The 23,200-nt window shown below is 42.4% G+C and overlaps 1 pseudogene; it reads right to left on the bottom strand.

Moving 5' to 3' along the window:
- Positions 1-7,697: 7,697 nt before the first annotated feature.
- Positions 7,698-23,200, bottom strand: part of LOC148775408 (STE20-related kinase adapter protein alpha-like) — an 18,829-nt pseudogene continuing 3,326 nt past the window's right edge.

Raw genomic sequence — 23,200 nt, 5'->3', positions numbered from 1 at the left:
ACCACATGTAAGAGGTTTATAATACTTTTCACACAAACAATACATAAAAGAACAAGCACAGAAAATAAAGAAAAAATTTGAAAGGTACAAAGTGTTAGTCACTTAGTCGTGTCTGACTCTTTGTGACCCCCATGGACTGTAGCCCACCAGGTTCCTCTATCCATGGAATTCTCCAGGCAAGAATACTGGAGTGGGTTGCCATTTCCTTCTCCAGGATATCTTCCCAATCCAGGGATTGAACCTGAGTCTCCCTCATTGCAGGCAGAATCTTTACCGACTGAGCCACCAGGGAAAATCTTGAAAGGTACAGGAGTACAGTGTAACAGTTGGCACACAGTGGCTGGCATCGGGTGAACAGGTGAGAAGACTTACTGACTGGAGGAGGGAGAGAAGGTGGGAGATGGTGGAGCTGAAGAGGGCAAGATGCGATTTCACTCCCACCTGATATTGACGGCACAGCTTTGGGTTCTTTGCTGGATTCAGTTCAATCTACCCTCTTGAAAAAAATGATCCAGGGATATCTGGGTAGTAGCTCTTTTTTTGTCTTCATAGATGACTCTTTAGCACTGGATTCCATTCTGAATGGCTGCTGCAACCTTCACGTACCATTCTACATTTGGGTCCGGTGCCTCAAAAACTAACAGTGTCTCTTCAAATAAAGAAAATCCCCTTGACATTTCCTGCATCGTGAATCTCTTTGGTTCTTCAGTTACTTCTTCTTCCTCTTGTCTCTCTTCATTCTTTCTTTAGGCCTCCGATTCTATCAGGTCTTCATTAGCAAGCTCCTCAGGTTGCACACAAGGAATTTAATGAAGTCATCCTCTTGAAGACCTAGCTCCAGCTTCTTGCTGAAGGTTGCTAATTTGCTGAAGACCTCTTTGGACTCCTCATCCACCTTCTCAAATCCACAAAAATTGTGAACAAACTTTGCTCAAAGGTTCTTCCAAACCCCATTCATGGTGATGGTTGTAACCTCATGCTAAGCAAAGTCAATTTATTTTTTATGGCCTCTCTAGTACTCTTGCCTGGAAAATCCCATGGATGGAGGAGCCTGGTAAGCTGCAGTCCATGGGGTTGGGAAGAATCGGACACGACTGAGCGACTTCACTTTCACTTTTCACTTTCATGCATTGGAGAAGGAAATGGCAACCCACTCCAGTGTTCTTGCCTAGAGAATCCCAGGAACGGAGGAGCCTGTTGGACTGCTGTCTATGGGGTCACACAGAGTCGGACATGACTGAAGCGACTTAGCAGCAGCAGCAGATGCTATAGTTCTTCCAAAATTGTCACAAAGTTGTTTCATCACCCTTACTGCTTGATGAAAAGTGTGACATAAATTGTATTTCTTGAAAGCCCCCTATAACTCCTTGGTCCCTAGGTTGGATGAGCCACATTGTATTCAATGGCAGATGCACTACTTCAACATCGGGATGAAAGTCATCTGTGAATGGGGGTGGCTCAGAGCACTGTTGAGTAGCAAAAGAATGTTGAATGGGATGTCCTTCTCCAAGTAATATTTCTGTACCCCAGGGATAATATCCCAGAAAATGGGATAAAGTCCTGAAACAATGGCCTGTGTAACCCAGGCTTTGGCATTACTCTTCCACACAATAGGAAGTGCTCTTGAGTTCTCTGAAGGATGAAGTAAGAGAGACTTCAGCTTCATATCCCCAGCAGCATTGCCACCAGACAACAGAGTTAGCCTATCCTTTACTGCTTTTGAGCCTGGCATCATCTTTTCCTCCTTTCCTTACTGATGTAACTTCAGTCTGGCATCCTCTTCCAGGACAGTCCCGTCTCATTCACATCAAAAGCTGGTCAGGTAAACACATACCTTCATCAGTAATTTCTCAAAGTGTTTCAGGAAATCCCTAGGCAGTTACCATATCTGCGCTTGCTACCTTGCTACTTATGGTTGGTTCTAGCCTTGAACTGGTGAGAACAGTCATGGCCGGCAGGAAAAGACGCACCCTCTGATTCTTCACCATGTTTCTTCTCCAGATCTTCATAAAAGCTTTTAGCTTTCTCTTGAATCAGCATTAAGCTGAGCAGGACTCGACACAGATGCTTATCCTGCATCCACATACTGAGAAGTTTCTCCATTTCCTTCATCACTTCCACACTTCTTCAATATTAATGTTCATAGCATTAGCACAGCAGACTTCACATGTTCCATGATCTTGTCCCTGTTCTTTAGGATTGGGCCAATGGTTGAATGATTCATGTTATAAGAATTAGCAATGTCTACCATCTTTTTGCCTTGCTCCATTCTCAATTATTTTTACTTTCGTTTCCATTGTTATTGCTTGGCACTTCTTAGAAGCACCAGTTACATCACTGCTGATTTTACACTTGCTTTTGGACATCCTGGCCTTGAAATACAGATATTGTACTACTGTACTCTATACAGTACTGTTCAGTAAGTACACAAAGGCACAACCACTCATAGAGGATACCTGTATGTGACAGTGTACACCAGACACATGATTGTACATGGAGTGCACAGTTGCATATTTGAAAGTTTGCAACATGAAGGTTTGTATGTAGGGGACTTACTGTATAGCATTTCCATTTGACTAGCAAGGCCTTTGACTAAAAACAAACTGGAAAATTCTTCAAAAGATGGGAATACCAGACCACCTTACCTGCCTCCTGAGAAATATGTATGCAGGTCAAGAAGCAACAGTTAGAACCGGACATGGAACAACGGACTGGTTCCAAATTGGAAAAGGGGTACGTCAAGGCTGTATAGTGTCACCCTGTTTATTTAACTTAAATGCAGAATACATCATGCAAAATGCCAGGCAGGTTGAAGCACAAGCTGGAATCAAGATTGCTAGGAGAAATATCAATAACCTCAGATACGCAGATGATACTGCCCTTATGGAAGAAAGTGAAGAGAAGCTAAAGAGCCTTTTGATGAAAGTGAAAGAGGAGACTGAAAAAGTTGGCTTGAAACTCAACATTCAAAAAACTAAGACCATGGCATCCGGTCCCATCACTTTATGGCAAATAGATGGGGAAACAATGGAAACAGTGACAGACTATTTTCTTGGGCTCCAAAGTCACTGCAGATGATGACTACAACCATGAAATTAAAAGGCGCTTGCTCCTTGGAAGAAAAGCTATGACCAACCTAGACAGCATATTAAAAAGCAGAGACATTGCTTTGCCAACAAAGGTCCATCTAGTCAAAGCTATGGTCTTTCCAGTAGTCAAGTATGGATGTGAGAGCTGGACTATATAGAAGGCTGAGCACTAAAGAACTGATGCTTCTGAACTGTGCTGTTGGAGAAGACTCTTGAGAGTCCCTTGGATTGCAAGGAGATCCAACTAGTCAATACCAAAGGAAATGCAACTTCAATACTTTGGCAACCTGATGTGAAGAACTGATTCATTGGAAAAGACCCTGATGCTGGGAAAGATTGAAGGCAGGAGGAGGATGACAGAGGATGAGAGGTTGGGTGGCATCGTCAACTCGATGGACATGAGTTTGAGCAAGCTCTGGGAGTTGGTGATGGACAGGGAGTCCTGGAGTGTTGCAGCCCATGGGGTCACCAAAAGTCAGACATGACTGAGTGATTGAACTGTCTGAGCAAGGCCTTTTTTGTCCTTCCATGGATAGCCACCAAGTCCACATTTGTGTGTGTGTGTGTTAGTCACTCAGTTGTGTCCAACTCTTGCGACCCCATAGACTGTAGCTTGCCAGGCTCCTCTGTCCGTGGAATTCTCCAGGCAAGAATACTGGAGTGGGTTGCCATTTCCTTCTCCACAGGTTCTTCTCAACCCAGGGATTAAACCTGTATCTTTCATATTGCAGGCAGATTCTTTGCCATCTGAGCCACCAGGGAAGCCCAGATCCAAGTTTTCCCATCCGTAGTCACATAGACCTCTATGGATCAGTTGGGATTACCCGGTGGCTCATACAGTAAAGAATCTGCCTACAATGTGGGAGACCTTGGTTCCATCCCTGGGAGGGGAAGATCCCCTGGAGGAGGGCACGGCACCCCATTGCAGTATTTTTGCCTGGAGAATCCCCATGGACAGAGGTGCCTGGCGGGCTATAGTCCATTGGGTTGCAAAGAGTTGGACATGACTGATCGTGGATCAGGGAGTAAGAAATTAGCAGGTTCCAAAAAGAGAGACTTCTCTGGCAGTCAAGTGGTTAAGATTCCACTGTCTCATTGCAGGGGACACCGATTCATTCAATTCCTGGTTGAGGAACTAAGATCCCTTATGCCACATGGCACAACCTAAAAGAAAAAAGAAAGGCCAAAAGGGAGGTACCGACTATGTTCGAAAGGTGATGCTGTTGTGCAGGAAACTGGTCTCTGAGTAATCGCAGCCATTGAATTGACTTTTTCCCACTTCCCTTTCTCTTCTTGGAAGCTTATGGGGTTTCTTCTGAGTTGTCTAGAGGATTCAGGAATCAACTCTGTACACATAGCAGTCCCTGAATGAGTGAATCCCCTCTGATATTTATGGGCATTCACAGTATAAACCTATACAAACTTCAGGACTAATTACACTTCCAGCAGTGGCAGTCCCAACAACAGTACATTGAGTTGACCTCAAAAGATCCACCTGTGGGGCTTCCCAGGTGGCGTTAGTGGTAAAGAACACTCCTGCCAATGCAGGAGACTTAAGAGATGCAGGTTGGATCCCTGGGTTGGGAAGATCCCTTGGATGAGGGCTTGGCAACCCACTCCAGTATTCTTGTCTGGATAATCCCATGAATGGAGGACCTCGGCAGGCTACAGTCCATAGGGTCATATACAGTCAGACATGACTGAAGCAGCTTGGCACAGCACTCATGACCCAGGGTCATTTAAATTACAATTAAATTGTAGGGTCAATTTAATTTCCTGTCCTTACTTCAAACTTCGCTCACAGCCCATCAGTTGAAATTGGGTGATTTTTTTTTTCTTGAAACTTCATTGAGATATATTAATAATTGATGTTTGGTGCTGTACAAGTTTAAGGTGTAAAGCATACATTGTGAAATGATTATCACAATAAGATTATCACATCATCTCACAGAGATGCAAAATTAAAGAAGTAGAAATTTTTTTCCTTGTGATTTTGATGAGAATTCTTAGAATTTATTCTGTTTCATATATAGCAAATTATAGAGTAAATTATATTTAATGTGTATACATCCTGAGTACTTATTTACTTTACTGCTGGAAGTTTGTACCTTTTGATCACTGTCATGAAATTTGCCTTCTATCCACGCCCTCATGACCACAAATTTGATCTCTTTTTCTGTGATTTTGTTTTTGAAGTATAATTGACCTATAACACTATGTTCAATTCAGTTCAGTCATTCAGTCGTATTTGACTCTTTGCGATCCCATGAATCGCAGCACACCAGGCCTCCCTGTCCATCACCAACTCCCGGAGTTCACTCAAACTCATGTCCATCGAGTTGGTGATGCCATCCAATCATCTCATCCTCTGTCCTCCCCTTCTCCTCCTGCCCCCAATCCATCCCAGCATCAGGGTCTTTTCCAATGAGTCAACTCTTCGCATGAGGTAGCCAAAGTATTGGAGTTTCAGCTTTAGCATCAGTCCTTCCAATGAACACCCAGGATTGATCTCCTTTAGAATGGACTGGTTAGATCTCCTTGCAGTCCAAGGGACTCTCAAGAGTCTTCTCCAACACCACAGTTCAAAAGCATCAATTCTTCGGCAATCAGCTTTCTTCACAGTGCAACTCTCACATCCATACATGACCACGGGAAAAACCATAGCCTTGACTAGACGGACCTTGGTTGGTAAAGTAATGTCTCTGCTTTTAAGTATGCTATCTAGGTTGGTCATAACTTTCCTTCCAAGGAGTAAGCGTCTTTTAATTTCATGGCTGCAATCACCATCTGCAGTGATTTTGGAGCCCCCCAAAATAAAGTCTGACACTGTTTCCACTGTTTCCCCATCTATTTCCCATGAAGTGATGGGACCAGATGCCATGATCTTTGTTTTCTGAATGTTGAGCTTCAAGCCAACTTTTTCACTCTCCTCTTTCACTTTCATCAAGAGGCTTTTGAGTTCCTTTTCACTTTCTGCCATAAGGGTAGTGTCATCTGCATATCTGAGGTTATTGACATTTCTCCCGGCAATCTTGATTCCAGCTTGTGCTTCTTCCAGCCCAGCGTTCCTCATGATGTACTCTGCATATAAGTTAAATAAGCAGGGTGACAATATACAGCCTTGATGCACTCCTTTTCCTATTTGGAACCAGTCTGTTGTTCCATGTCCAGTTCTAACTGTTGCTTTCTGATCTGCATATAGGTTTCTCAAGAGGCAGGTCAGGTGGTCTGGTATTCCCATCTCTTTCAGAATTTTCCACAGTTTATTGTGATCCATACATTCAAAGGCTTTGGCATAGTTAATAAAGCAGAAATAGATGTTTTTCTGGAACTCTCTTGCTTTTTCCATGATCCAGAAGATGTTCCTCTTATACTACAAAGTGACTTCATATTTTTAAATTAAAAAGTGACCACAAATAAAAGTCTAGTTACAGTATGTCACCTTGTAAGGATATCATAGAGGTTTTCTTTTTGGAATCTTTGGAAGTTTTCATTTGTTCTGGTAATGAACGTAACATGGCATAAGGACTTAGGCCCTCAAGCTAGGCAAGACATTATGGCCGTTGGAAGAAGCACCTTGGCAGCTGGCAAGAGGCGGTAAAATGGACTCTTGTTGGGAATGGACTGAGCTACACAGATGAACCAAGGGAAGGCTTTAGGTGTCAGGGCCCGAGTGAAAAGGACGATGAGGATGGACTGCCCTAGCCTTAACCTAGTACTTTAAAAAGAAAAAATACCCTTCCCTTCAGTCACTAGGGAGCTGTCCGAAGGAAGGGAGGCGTCCCTGGTGGCTCAGGTGATAAAGCGTCTGCCTGCAGTGTGGGAGACTCAGGCTCGATCCCTGGGTTGGGAAGATCCCCTGGAGAAGGAAATGGAAACCCACTCTAGTATTCTTGCCTGGAAAATCCCATGGATGGAGGAACCTGGCAAGTTACAGTCCATGGGGTTGCAAAGAGTTGGACAGGACTGAGCGACTTCACTTTCCTTTCCTTTCTGAGGGGAGGGCATCTTATTACTTGCCCCTCCATGGACCTATAGGATCTGAGAGCAGGGGAGAAGAATGGAACAAGGCTGATAGGAGAGCCAGAGCTGGAAGAAGTCACACAATTCCCTGTGTGGATGAGTCAAAACCTGGACTTGGACTTTAGTCCCCCTTGACCAGAACAGCATCTTTTACTTCTGAAGAGGTCAGGTCACTTGAGCTCACAGGACCAATTTTATCAGCTCTTTGGCCCCTCTTGATCCCTGGTTGTTGGGATTCCCTCATGTCTCAAAAGCCTTGGAAGCAATAAAGTTTCTCTCCAGGAATTTCTTTCCTAGTCAGCAAGCAGCCGGCTCTCCTGGCAGAAATGTCCTTTCTGCCCAATCTGCCCCCCAGGAGGGTGGGAAAGTGGCCACCCCTCCAGAAGAGTCCCAGAAGCTCACATGGCCCCAGATGGAGAATGTGTGCCTTCTTCATAGGCTTAGCACTCCCAGTCGTCCACCTCCAGCTCTTCCAGGTTTGGTACCAGGCCAAAGATTCCACTGTGATCCAGAGACTAGCAGCCTTCAAAACTGGTTTGGGGGGATGACAGGATGAAGAAACTTAGGCAAAGCCTCTGAGGCATGTCATTTGACCTGCTTAAAGGAAGGATTGTTCATGAGGGAGCTGGCACTTGGTCTTATACCCGGGTTGCACTGAATGCACTGCTCCACAAGGTGGAGGAAATGGGGTGAGAAGCTGTGGTGATAAGGGTGGGATGGCGAGTCGCCATTGGAGGTCCCGGGAGTGCTGGTGGCCAGGTTGTCACTCAGGCCATAACTGGCCGCTGAGTACGAGGTGCTCATGGTGGCTCCTCAGGGAGGCTGGTGCTGGCGTCCAGCAGGCAGGGCCCTGTGCTGTTCAGCTTCTCCAGCAGCATCTAGGTGGCGGGCGTATCTTTAAAGGGGACGTGGCCATCAGCCACTTCACAGGCAGTGATTCTCACACTGCAACGTCAAATTTGGCATCATGAACTGAAGATTCTGCCAGAGGACTTATGAGCTGAGCCAAGGCAGAACCTTGATTCAGTACTTGAGAAAGTACTGTGCTGCTACTGCCGGTGACTGATCGTGCTGAGTTGCTGTGCAAGATCAGAATGTAAGTGGCTGGTTTTGACTCTCCTGTGCACGCATCCCAGGTGGTGGGTGCAGTGGACCCTGAGCGCCCCCTGCAGACGGTCAGCAATTTCCAGTTCATTCATGCCGTTCATGCAGTGTGTATAGATGAGGTCCTTTGCAGAGCCACATGCCGTGAATGGTGTGACAACCCACAGCTCATCATCTGCAATAAAAGTGGCTTGATATGGCAGGGTATTGGGATGGCTGAAAAACTTAGAGACATGGAGCTCCCACTGCAAGAATATCGCCATCTCATTGGAACGAGCTTCTAGACTAATCCTTTGTACAGTCACATACTCTCCCATTGGTTTGTACTTTGTTAGATTCACTGTTATCAGGTCCTCAAATCCTTTACCTGTAACAGTGAGACGTTCATAACACCCTCCCTCTGGCAGAAAGTTACTCATGATCTCCTGTTTGGAGAAGGATTTTATCGACGCTGAACTCACCATATTGGTCTGCAAATGGCTCCAAATCTCTTAGGCCCTCAACAATGAACTTTTCAGAAACCTAGCGCCTAATTCTATTTCCTTACAAGAAAAGACCTAACATGTAGACCTACTTTAATTTCAAAAATTTAAACCCAGTCTCAGCTCTGCCTCCTTGGTTTAAGGTCCCACCTCTGCCAGGCCTATTTCTGGGAGGCCAGAGTTATTGACTATATCTTCCATACTGTACATTTCATACCCCTGACTCATTTATTTTGCAACTGGAAATTTGTACCTTTTCAGGAGATCAATCCTGGGTGTTCATTGGAAGGACTGATGCTAAAGCTGAAACTCCAATACTTTGGCCACCTCATGCGAAGAGTTGACTCACTGGAAAAGATTCTGATGCTGGGAAGGATTGGGGGCGGGAGGAGAAGGGGATGACAGAGAATGAGATGGCTGGATGGCATCACCGACTCGATGGACATGAGTTTGAGTGAACTCTGGGAGTTGGTGATGGACAGGGAGGCCTGGTGTGCTGTGATTCATGGGGTCGCGGAGAGTCGGACATGACTGAGCGACTGAACTGAACTGAACTGAACTGAATCTCCCTCACTTATTTCTTTTCTGCCTCCTCGTCTCTCCCCTCTGGCAACCACCTCTTTGTCCTGTGTATCTGTAACTCTGTTTCTGTTTTGTTATGTTTGTTCATTTGTTTTTTTTTTAGATTCCATACTTAAGGGAATTCATAGAGTATTTGTCTTTCTCTGTCTAACATTTCACGTTAGCATAATACCCTCTAGGTTCATACCTGTTGTTGCAAATTGCAAGATTTCATTCTTTTTTATGGCTGAATAATATTCCATTTCTTACATATACCACATCTTCTTTATCCATTCATCTATTAGTGGAATCTTAGATTGCTTCCATATCTTGGTTATTGTAAATAATGCTATAATGTACATAAAGGGACATATGTCTTTTTGAACTAGTGTTTTTGTTCCTTTCAGATAAATGCCCAGGATGGAATTACTAGTTTATATGGTTTTTGTTGATCAGTCATTCAGTCACTCAGTCATGTCTGATTCTTTGTGATCCCATGGACTGCAGCATGCCAGGCTTCCCTGTCCTTCACCATCTCCCGGAGTTTGCTCAAACTCATGTTAATTGAGTCAGTGATGCCATCCATCCATCTCATCCTCCGCCGTCCCCTACTCCTCCTACCTTCAGTCTTTCCCAACATCCGGGTCTTTTCTAATGAGTTGGCTCTTTGCATCAGGTGGCCAAAGTATTGGAGCTTCAGCTTCAGCATCAGTCTTTCCGATGAGTATTCAGGGTTGACTTCCTTTAGGATTGACTGGTTTGATCTCCTGGAAGTCCAAGGGAATCTCAAGAGTCTTCTCCAATAACACAGTTCAAAAGTATCAGTTCTTCAGTGCTCAGCCTTCTTTATGGTCCAGCTCTCACACAGCTTATATGGTAGTTCTATTTTTAATTTTTTAAAGGAATCTCCATACTGTTTCCATAGTGATTACACCAATTTATATTCCCAACAACAGTGTACAAGGGTTCCTTTTTCTCCACAACCTTGCTTGTTGTCTTTTCTATGGTAGCCATTCTGATGGGTGTGAGGTGATATCTCATTGTGGTTTTGAGTTGCATTTCCCTGATGATCTAAGTGATGTTGAGCAAATATTCTCTTCCATCCAGTAGGTGACCTTTTTGTTTTGTTGACATTTTCCTTCTCTGTGCAAAAGTTTCTTAGTTTCATGTAGTCCTAAATGTTTGTATTTGCTTTTGTTTCCCTCACCTGAGAAAGATATCCCCCCAAATATTAGTATGGCCTATGTCAAACAGTGTAATACCTATGTTTCCTTCTAGAAGTTTTTTGGCTTCAGGTCTTATATTTAAGTCTTTAATCCATTTTGAATTTATCTTTGTGCATGGTGTGAGAGAGCAGTCCTGTTTGACTCTTTTGCATGTAGCTGTCCATTTTTCTCATACCATTTATTGTATATTCTCATACCTCCATTGTATATTCTTATCTCTTTTGTGGTAGATTGACTGCCCATATAAGTGTGGGTTCATTTCTGGGCTCTCTACTCTGTTCCATTGATCAGAATGTCTGTTTTTGTGCTGGTATCAAGCTATTTTGATGACACTAGCTTTTCTTTCTCAAGGTTTTGGCTATCTGAGATCTTTTGTGTTTCCATGCAGACTTTAGAACTATTTTTTCTAATTCTGTGAAAAATGTCATTGGTATTTTGTCAGGCACTGCACTGCATCTGTAGACTGTGTTGGGTAGTATGGTCATTTTAACAATATTAATTCTTCTAACACATAAACATGGTATATCTTTCCATCCGTTTGTCTTATCTTCAATTTCTTTCATCAGTGATGTATAGTTTTCTGAGAACAAGTCTTTTACCTCCTTAGTTAGATATATGCCTAGGTATTTTATTGTCTTCGATGCAATTGTAAATAGGCTTATTTTTTCATTTCTCTCTTTCTGAGTGTTCACTGTTAGCGTATAGAAATGCAATAAGGAGTTCCTTGGTGGTTCAGTGGCTAAGAATCTGCCTGCCAATGCAGGGTTTGATTCCTTGTCTGGGAAGATCCCACATGCCTAGGAGCAACTAAGCCTGTGTGCCACAACTACTGAGCCTACACTCTAGAGCCTGTGCTCCCCACAATCCACAATGAGAAGCTTGAACACCACAACTAGGGAGTAGCCCCCACTCACCACAACTAGAGAAACCTGTGCACAGCAACAGCCAAAAATGAAAATAATAAAACAAATTAATTTTTTAAAACTTACAAAAGAAATGCAGCAGATATTTTCACCTTATGGGAAAACAGACTAAGGAGTTTAGTATGTATGGGCTGGGAGCTATCACAACAGCTTTAGGAGATCATGGTATTCCCGAAGGGAGAGCAGGGAGTGCTGGGTGGAAGGGGATGCTAGCTCATGGCAGGAGGCTGGGCAGCTGGAAAACTTCCATTTTCTCTTGCCTCTGATTTCAGGGTTGATGTGCCACTGCCTCCTTCCTCTCGAATCTCCAGCATCAGTCCAGAGAGAACCCAAGCCCAGGACCACTTTGCCCCCACTCCACATTGCATCCCTTGGTGACTTCAACCACTTCTGCCTGCATTCATCCACAGGACAGGGTAAGATGGTGACATGGACATTGAGTCCTACAGAGCTGTAAGCATGTGAGGTCCTCAGTTCCATGAAGGTCTCAGCATACTTCGCTTTTTCATCAAAGCAGCTGAGTGTGGTGTGTGGATGGGAGTGAGGGATGGGGAACACAGCATCAAAGGGCAGATCTATGCCAGTAAGAAAAGATTTTTGTTCACTTTGGATTTGAATGCCATCTGTGGGGCTCAATCAAATAAACTTGTCATGTTTTTGGCTCATCTAAAGCTCTGTTCCAAACGTCCTAGCTGATAGCATTTATTTCAGATACTTGGACCCTTTGATTCAGCAGCCTCATCCACGCTGACCTTTGGGTGGGGCTGTGCAGCTTTCTGCCCCATTGTCACAATATCCCTCCTCCTGCATGGGGTTAGAGTGAGCAGGAACCAAAGCACATTCAGGTGGCTTTTTTTAATCCTGCCTCTCACCGCGTAGCCTCATTAACAGGTAGGACAATGTGAGACCCGCACTCTAGCCACTCTCATTCTGCTCACCATTTGAGTGAGCAGATTCACTAACATGTGCCAGCGAGTCTTTGCATATACCCTGATATGGTCCACAGTGTCCTCGTCCTTCCTTTTCCACAAGCCATATCCCTGTCAGCACCCTATCCTCATTGCCAAAACTGTCAGGGTCTGGCATTTGAATTTACCCTGCTGATAAGTCAATAATTAGCCTCTTACTGTTTCATAGATGCTGGCCAAGATACGATTCTAAGGACAGAGACAAAGGACTCTATTACTCACAGCAAGCAGCATAGGCACAATGTTTACATTGGCTCCCTTGCCCCTCAAGTCCCACAGGGGCAACATGAAGGGCCCGAGTAGATGCTGTGCATACAATGGGTTTACACTGCATCTGAGGAACACCGAACTTGGAGAACCCACTTGCTTTATAGCAGGAAATAAGTAAGACTGCTTTTTGTCCTAGAAGGAGGTGTTAATTCATCTCTCATTGAAAACACAAGCCTGAGAAATGGCAAAGAGCCATTAGAACCCTGCATCCTTGGCATACCCAGGAAGACTGTGCAGGGACACCCAGGGCTCATGGCCAGTTGCTTCTCCTAGTAGTTACTACTGCATGTCTGCTTCCAGGCCATGCTTGTCTCTGAAAATCCCTGATTCTCAGTCCTAACACCCAGATTGGATTGTGAGAGCAGAAACAAATAAAAGAGAAACCCAAGCTCTTTTGAAATCACAGATGCAAAGGACTTACATAGATCTTTACAGATCAAATAGAGCAGTATACTTAAACTTATAACCAAGTTTTTCTAACATATAAGGATGGCTCAGTCATGAAAACGTTTATCAATATATATTAACAAACATAGAGATAAATTTCATTCACTCATTTAGCAGATACATGTGAGCCCAGGGTTGACAAAAACGACAAAATTCCAGTCCTCATTGAACTTACATTCAAGCGGCAGACACAGACAAAAAACAAAGAAACAAAATATGACATCTAATAGTGACTGGTATAACTAAGAAAATAAAGCTCCGGTGAAGTGATAGATATCAGCAGTTTCACATTGTCTGACCTAATATATATGTGGGAATTTAATATTTTATAAAAGTAGACATTCTTATCTGGAGGAACAGATAGTAAATGATACTGGGGCAATTAGCTAAACTTCCAGAAAAAAATAAAGTTAGATATTTATATTTCACATTTTATATAAAACTACATTTCAGATAAGTTCATGACCATTACAGCATTTGAAAAAACATCGGGAAATCTGCTTATTGTCTTAAGGTAGAGGAGACCTTCTGAAAGGAAAGCACTGAAGACTAACACTGACACACTGCTCTCTGTCTCGTGTGGGAGGAGAGAAGGGGTGTGTGCAACTGGCAGGAAGTGTCATTAAAGCACTGGGGCCTCTGCTCTCCTTCCCTGTCCTTCTTGCTGGCTGGAATACATACATGGAGGCTGGGGCTGAAATAACTGTTTTGAATAAAGTTGGGAATGGAGGCCTTGCATGGTGGATCTACAAGGTAGTGAAGCCTGAGCCTCTGACAGGATGGAGGCCAATCTAGCCCTGAATCAACTATCATTGAACTTTTAATGAGCGAGAAGTAAGCCCCTTTCTTGTGTGGGTTGTGGTTATGTTGCACATGGTCACTTGCACCTGAACCTAATCCTAACTGATAAATCTCAGCCCCAGGAGGAAGATCGTGATAGGTATAAGCCACTGGTTCTCAACTCTGATTGACTTTTTAGTCATACAGGGAGTTTTTAAAGAACACCAGTATCTGGAACTCACACAGGACCAAATTACATCAAAACCTCTGGCAGTAGGGTCCAGACATGGGTATTTTTTAATAGCTCACCTATGAGGCTAATGGGCTTCTCTGGTGGCTCAAATGGTAAAGAATCTGCCTGCAACGTAGGAGACGCAGGTTCAATCCCTGGATTGGGAAGATTTCCTGGAGAAGGAAATGGCATCCTACTTCAGTATTCTTGCTTAGATAATTCCATGGACAGAGAAGCCTTGTGTGCTATATAGTCCATGGGGTTGCAAAGAATCAGACATGACTGAGTGACTAACATTTTCACTTTCACATGAATCTAATATACAACCAGACTGTGAAGAATTGGTTTAAGCTTATTCCCTCTTTCTGAGTCTCCATTATAGTAGGAGAGGTCAGGGACCTAGTTTTGGCCTGCGATACCTAAGTGGAAATTCATTGGGATTGTTTCTTGGACAGTATTTGTACTTCTGATAAGAAGGAACATAAATGGCTATGATCTTTCTTTCTTCTCCTTTCTAGTTCTGATCCAAGAAGTGATGTCCAGAGCTGCTGCAACCATATGGTGAGTATGAGGCCCCAAGGATGAGGATATTAGGCAACATACTAAAGTTGGCAGAGTGAAAAGTTAGAGAGCCTGGATCTCAGGGTGCATCACCACACAACTAAAGCAATCCAAGTTCCTCCTTACCTTCAGAAAAGAGGGGGGAAAAAACCCAACAACCCTTATTTGTTTAATGAGTTTCTTGCTTATTGCAGCAGATCATATTCATAACAGAAACATATACATGGGTGTAGGCATTTTGGATGCACTTTGTAATATTTTTCGTGTGTACAAAGAAAATCGTACATGGATAAGCACAGCATCATCACTGGTGATGGCCCAAACTAGAAATCACCTAAGGCTCCATCAACTTGAAAAAGGCTCAATAAATTTAGTAAATTCACACTATAGAATACTATGCAGCAAAATAAAACAACGAACCTGCCCGTTTTCTAAAACGTGGTATCTTAGATCTCTAAGACATGGTGATGAGGGAAAAAAATAAATTACAACACAGTAAGTGCTGAAAAGAAAAGCAAATATATAGAGTATGAAACCGTTTATTCTGAAACACACACCCATGCACTAAAAACAATACTTTATTCTGTGTGTGTAAGGGGGAGGTTATACACGCATAGGAAAAAGGTTTCAAAGGAGACAATCAGCTGCTTATGGGGAAAGGGCAAAAGGATTGGGGCTGTGGCTGGGTTGGTAGGAAACTTTGGCCTTATTTATAATCTATAAAATTTTAAAAAAAGAAATGTGATCATTTACCTACAGTCCAATTAAAAATACTCAAGCAAAAGTTTATATTAACAGGAAGGGAGGTGCTGAAGATGGTGGAGGAGTAAGATGTGGCGATCCTCTTCCTCCCCCAAAATACATGAAAAATGCAGCTGCACATGGAACAATTCCTACAGAACACCTACTGAATGCTGCCAGAAGGCTTCAGACTTCCAAAAAGGCAAGCTAATCTCTATAGCTAATCTTGAATAAAGTGGTAGGGAAACAGCAATAAGAAAAAAAATAGAGACAAGGAAAATGGGAGGAATCCTGCACCTCAGGGAGAGAGTCGTGAAGGAGGCAAAGTTCTTCTGAACCCTCCTCACAGGAGCTTCGGAACCTCAGAGGGGAATTCAACAGGTGCTCTGAAGGAAAATGGGAGAGAATTCAGCACAGAGATTGTTGCTAACCAGCACTTCCCAGCTGAGAAGCAGTTTTCATGCCCACTGCAGTGAGTGGGGGTTGGATGCTGAGGCTCAGGCTTCAGAAAACAGACCCCAGGATGAGGACTGGGGTTGCCTGCCATGAAGTTACTCTGAGGGGACTAGTACAACACGTAGAAAGAGCCCAGGGAAAAGCCTGGGCCTGCCAGAGAGGCAAGAGATCATCACCACTGGGACCATCTAACTCCAAGTGCTCACAGACTGCAGGACTGTGCCTTTGTGAGTGTCCTAAGGTGGCATGAGCTGGCTGTGGTCTGTGACCCCAGAGGTGGGCATGCCCGTGGACCTACTGCCATCAAGGATGACACGAGTGTCAAAGGAGGTGGGGCGTGGCATGAGGATATGGTCTGCGACACCAGAGGTGGCTGTGATGGCTGCCACAGTGGCTGCCAAGCTGTGAGCGGGTACAGGTCACTATCCACAACTTCCTGGAAGACTATTTAGCTTGGTTCTTCCAAGGGACCCAGGGTCAGTTTCCCTGGTAGAGCACATGACCCGCCTCTGACTGTAGCAACTTCCAGCAGGTCTCTTTTGCCACAGGCACTCCCTCATTGTGTCTGCCCTACCCCTTGCACTCCCTAGCCTGACTGAACAAGTGAGCCCTAATAAGCCTTGGCCTTATTAGGCCCCTCTTGTCTGTGGCCTACACGCAGAGGTGAGGCCAAAACCAAAGCGGAACACCATGGGCTGTGTGACCAAAGAAGAGGGAATTCACTCCTGCAGCAGCAGATGAAGCAGATTAAATCCATGCAATTGGCTTAAGACTGTGAGCTTTGGGGGCAACTGTGGACTTTGGAAGCAAGTGCAAGTTGGAGTAAGGCCAGATCTCAGTCGGAGCTGATCCCACATCACCAACATCAGGTCCAGAGACCTTCTGAGAACCTTGCAGCCTGCAGAAAGGAGAACCCAAACCCAGTAAATTAAACAAAATGAGAAGACAGAGAAACATGCAGCAGATGAAGGAGCATGGTTAAAACCACCAGACCAAACAAAGAAAAGGAAATAGGCCATCTACCTGAAAAAGAATTCAGAACCTTGGAGATAAAATGGAGGCACCAGATAAATAGAATGGAGACAAGAATTGAAAAGATACAAGAAATAATTTACAAGGACCTAGAAGAACTAAAGAACAAGCAATCAACAGTGAACAACATAACAGAAATTTAAAATACACTAGAAGGAACCAATAGCAGAATAACTGAGTGAGCTGGAAGATAGCGTGGTGGAAATTACTGAAGCAGAACAGAATAAAGAAAAAAGAATGAAAAGAAATGAGGACAGTCTCAGAGACCTCTGGTACAACATTAAATGCACCAACATTCGACTTATAGGGGTCCCAGAGAAGAAGAGAAAAAGAAAGGGTATGAGAAAATATTTGAGGAATTATAGTTGAAAAATTCCCTAACATGGGAAAGGAAATAGCCACCCAAGTCCAGGAAATCCAGAGATTCCCATACAGGATAAATCCAAAAAGAGCAACATGCCAAGACACATATTAATTAAACTAACAAATTAAGCACAAATAAAAAATATTAAAAGCAGCAAGGGAAAAGCATTTTAACAAATAACATACAAGGGAATCCCCATAAGGTTAAAAGCTTGACCTTTCAGCAGAAACTCTGCAGGCCATAAACGAGTGGCAGGATATACTTAAAGTGATGAAAGGAAACACCTACAACCAACAATACTCTATCCAGCAAGGATCTCATTGAGATTTGACAGAGAAATCAAAAGTTTTACAGACAAACAAAAATTAAGTGAATTCAGCACCACCAAACCAGCTTTACAACAAATGCTAAAGGAACTTCTCTAGACACGAAACAAAAGAGAAAGAAAAGACCTACAAAAACAAACCCAAGGCACTTGCCTCTTGCAGTGGCCCACACTCTGTCTGTGGAGTGAGCTTCTCTCTGAGTCTGAATAAATCCATTTCTTACCTAAAAAAACACAAACAAACAACAAAAACCTAAATCAATAAAGTTAATGTTAATAGGAACATACATATCAATAGTTACCTTAAATGTAAATGGATTAAATGCTCCAACCAAAAGACACAGACTGACTGAATGGATTGAAAAAAAATAAGACCCATATATATACTGTCTAAAAGACCCACTTCAGATCTAGGGACACATACAGACTGAAAGTCAGGGGCTGGAAAAAGATACATCATGCAAGTAGAAATCAAAAGAAAGTGGAAGTAGCAATACTAATATCAGATCGAATAGACTTCAAAATAGACTGTTACAAAAGACAAGGAAGGACACTACATAATGATCAAAGGATCAATCCAAAAAGATATAACAATTATAAATATATAATATGCACCAACATATGAGCACCTCAATAATAAGGCAAAGCTATTACCTATAAAAGAGGAAATAGATAGTAACAAATAATAGTAGGGAACTTTAATATCCCACTCACAGCAATGGACAGATCATCTGGACAGAAAATTAATAAGGAGACACTAGCCTTAAATGCGGAGAAGGCAATGGCAAGCCACTCCAGTACTCTTGCCTAGAAAATCCCATGGATGGAGCAGCCTGGTAGGCTGCAGTCCGTGGGGTCGCTAAGGTTCGGACACGACTGAGCGACTTCACTTTCACACATTGGAGAAGGAAATGGCAACCCACTCCAATGTTCTTGCCTGGAGAATCCCAGGGACGGGGGAGCCTGGTGGGCTTCTGTCTATGGGGTCGCACAGAGTCGGACACGACTGAAGTGACTTAGCAGCAGCAGCAGCCTTAAATGACACACTGGACATGATAGACCTAATTGATATTTATAGGGCATTCCATCCAAAAACAGCAGAATACACTTTTTTCTCAAGTGCACAGGAAACATTTTCCAAGATAGATCACATTTTGGGTCACAAATTAAGCCTTGGTAAATTTAAGAAAATTGAAATTGTATCAAGCATTTTCTCTGACCACAATGCTATGAGATTAGATATCAGCTACAGGGAAAAAAACTGTAAAAAATACAAACACACGGAGGTTAAAAAATATACTTCTTAATAGCCAAGAGACCACTGAAGAAATCAAAGAGGAAATAAAAAAATACCTTCAAACAAATGACCACAAATACATGCTGACTCAAAACCTATGGGATGCAGTAAAAGCAGTGCTAAGAGAGTTTATAGCAATACAAGTCAACCACAAAAAATGAGAAAAACATCAAATAACCAACTTAACCTTATGTTTAAAGCAACTAGAAAAAGAAGAAAAAAACCCCCAAAGTTAGTAGAAAGAAAGAAATATAAATATCAGAACAGAAATAAATGGAAAAGAAATGACGGAAACAATAAGAGATCAGTAAAACTAAAAGCTGGTTCTTTGAGAAGATAAAATTAACAAGCCATTAGTTAGACAGGCTCATCAAGAAAAAAGGGAGGACATTCAAATTAATAAAATTAGAAGTGAAAAAGAAGTTACAACAGACAAGGCAGAAATAAAAAGGATCATAAGAGATTAAGATGTGCAACTATATGCCAATAAAATAAACAGCCTGGAATAAATAGACAAGTTCTTAGCAAAGTACAACCTTCTAAGACTGAACCAGGAAGAATTAGAAAATACGAACAGACCAATCACAAGCACTGATATTGTGATAAAAAAATCTATGCAGAGAAAGCTTTTGACAAAACTCATCACTCATTTATTATAAAAAAAAAAACTCTCCAGAAAACTGGCATAGAAGGAACATACCTCAACATAATAAAGGCCACATATGACACACCCACAGAAAACATTATTCTCAACAGTGAAAAACTGAAAGCATACCCTCCTAAGATCAGAAGCAAGAGAAGTGCTCTCACCACTACTTATACATAATGTTTAGACATAGTTTTGGAAGTCCTAGCCACAGCAATCAGAGAAGAAAAAGAAATAAAAGGAATCCAGATTGGAAAAGAAGTAAAACTCTCACTGTTTGGAGATGACATGATATTATACATAGGAAATCCACCAAAATGCTCACCAAAATGTCACCAAAATGCAAGAAAACCCACCAAAACCACCAAAAACCCCACCAAAAATGCTACGAAAAAACTAGAGCTAATCAATGAATTTAGTAAAGTAATAGAATATAAAATCAATACATAGAAATCACTTGCATTTGTATACACTAGCAATAAAAAATCAGAAAGAGAAATTAAATAAACAATCCCATTCACCATTGCAATAAAAGAATAAAATACCCTGGAATAAACCTACCTAAAGAGACAAAAGACCTGTATGCAGAAGACTATAAGACACTGATGAAAGAAATTAAAGATGACACAAACAGATGGTGAGGTATACCACATTCTTGGACTGAAAGAATCAATATTGTCAAAATGATTATATTACCAAATGCAATCTACAGATTCAATGCAATCTTTACCAAATTACCAATGGCACTTTTCACAGAACCAGAACAAAAAATTTCAAAATTTGTATGGAAACACAAAAGACCCCAAATAACCAAAGCAATCTTGAGAAAGAAAGATGGAGGGAGGAATCAACCTCCCTGACTTCAGACTATTCTACAAAGCTACAGTCATCAAGACAGTATGGTACTGGCACAAAAACAGAAATATATATCAATAGAACAAGATAGCCCAGAGATAAACCCACACACATATGGACACCTTATTTTTCACAAAGGAAGCAAGAATCTACAATGGAGAAAAGACAGCCTCTTCAACAACTGGTGCTGGGAAAACTGCACAGCTGCATGGAAAAGAATTAAATTAGAACACTTCCTAACACCATATACAAAAATAAAATGGATTAAAGACTTAAATGTAAGTCCAGAAACTCTGAAGCTCTTAGAAGAAAACATAGTATACTCTTTGACATAAATCACAGCAAGATTCTCTCTGACCCACCTCCTAGATTAATGGAAATAAAAACAAAAATAAACAAATGGGACCTAATAAAATTGAAAAGCTTTTGCACAGCAAAGGAAATAATAAACAAGATGAAAAGACAACCCTCAGAATAGGAGAAAATAATAGCAAATGAAACAACTGATAAAGGATTAATCTCCAAAATACATAAGCAGCTCACACAGCTCCATTTCAGATAAACAATCCACTCAAAAAATGGGCAGATGATCTAAACAGACATTTCTCCAAAGAAGACATAAAGATGGCCAATAAACACATGAAAAAGATGCTCAGCATTGCTCATTATTAGAGAAATGCAAATTAAAACTACAAAGACGTACCACATCACATCAGTCAGAATGGCCACCATCAAAAAAAAATCTACAAACAATAAATACTGGCGAAAATGTGGAGAAAAGGGAAATTTTTGCACTGTTGGTGGGAATGTAAACTGATCCAGCCATTATAGAAAACAGTACTGAGATTCCGTAAAAAACTAGGAATAAATCTATCATCAGTTCAATTCAGTTCAGTTCAGTTGCTCAGTCATGTCCAACTCTTTGCGACCCCATGAATCACAGCACGCCAGGCCTCCCTGTCCATCACCAATTCCCGGAGTTCACTCAAACTCATGTCCCCAGCAATTCCACTATTGGGCATATACCTGGTGGTGGTTTGTGGTTTAGTCGCTAAGTCTGACTCTTGCGACCCCAAAGACTGTAGCCCACAAGGCTCCTCTGTCCTCTGTCCAAGGGATTTCCCAGGCAAGAATACTGGAGTGGGTTGCCATTTCCTTCTATAGGGGATATTCCTGTTCCAGGGATTGAACCTGGGTATGCTGTATTGCAGGCAGATTCTTTACTGACTGAGCCACTTTCCATGGACCATAGCCTGCCAGGCTCCTCTGTCCATGTCATTCACCAAACAAGAATACTAGAGTGGGTGCCCATTTCCTCCTCCAGGGGATCTTCCCTACTGAGGGATCGAACCTGGGTCTCCTGCATTGTAGGCAGATTCTTTACAGTCTGATCTACTAGGAAAGCCTTTTTCACTTTCTCATATACCTTGCTGCATGCTAAGTCACTTCAGTCGTGTCTGACTCTTTGCAACCCCATGGACTGTAGCCCACCAGGCTCCTCTGTCCATGGGATTCTCCAGGCAAGAATACTGGAGTGGGTTGCCCTTTTCTTGTCCAGGGGATCTTCCCAACCCAGGGATAGAACCCACCTCTTCTTACATCACCTGCATTGGCAGGCAGGTTCTTTACCACAGCGCCACCTGGGAAAGCTGAGAAAAGCACAATCCTAAAAATCACATGTACCCCAATCTTCATTGCAGCAATATTTACAATAGCCAAAGCACATGGAAGTAATCTAGATGTCCATCAACAGATGAATGGATAAAGAAGATGTCCTACATGTATACAAAGGAATATTACTGAGCCATAAAAAGAAACAAATTTGAGTCAGCTGTAGTGAGGTAGATGAACCTAGAGCCTCTTATACAGAGTGAAATAAGTCAGAAAGAGAAAAACAAGTATCATATATTAACACATATACATGGAATCTAGAAAAATGGTACTGGTGAACCTAGTAAAGAATGGAGTTGTGGACTCAGCAGGAGAAGGTGAGAGTGGAATGAATTGAGAAATTAGCATTGACATACATACATTATCATGTGTAAAACAGATAATTAGTGGGAAGTTGCTTTGTAACACAGGGAGCCCAGCTTGATGCTCTGTGAAGACTTCGGTGGGTGGGATGGGGGGTGGGAATGGAGGTTCCAGAGGGAGGGGATATGTATGTGTATATATATATATATATATATATATATATATACTATATAATTATGACTGATTTGTGTTGTTGTATGGCAGAAACAAACACAACATTGTAAAGTAATTTCCCACAAATTAAAAAAAATTAACAGGAAAAAAGAAGTTCTACTTTGGGGGGCTCTTCTCACTGAAATCACCCTTCTTATCCTCTGCCATCTCTGACCTCTTGGTGTCTCCTGCTCACCAAGAGAAGACTCTAGAACCTAGATCCCAGCCTTTTTCCTGCTTCTGCTGATGACATTATCCTAGGTGACTGTCATCGTGACACATTACCCATCCAATGTTGTGGGTCTGAGTCCTCCTCTGCTGGAGTCTTTTCAAGCTCTCTTCTGGATCCACTCCCATAGTCCCATCTGGTACTTCTTTATCACTGGCATCTGCTCCATTTCCAAAACAACTGGTGGAAACACCCTCCTCTCTTTCCATCTTACTTGCTCAGTGAGTTCCACAAGGTCTTCTCTGACTATTTAGGGATCTTTGGTTCTTTTTTTCACCGGTCTATCCATTAGATCTCTTCTGAATGGCTTCACTTTCCTCCTGATCTCATTTTGCCAATACCCTCAATGCTCTTGTACCTCTCCCTGGCAAAATGCATCTTTAGATAAACCCAAGTTTGGCT

This window comes from Moschus berezovskii, chromosome 15 (genome assembly GCF_049115385.1).
Source record: "Moschus berezovskii isolate FMDL1 chromosome 15, NW_MosBer_1.0, whole genome shotgun sequence".
NCBI lineage: Eukaryota > Metazoa > Chordata > Mammalia > Artiodactyla > Moschidae > Moschus > Moschus berezovskii.
The sequence above is the reverse complement of the archived record's forward strand: the minus strand, read 5'-3'. Positions and strand labels throughout refer to the sequence as shown.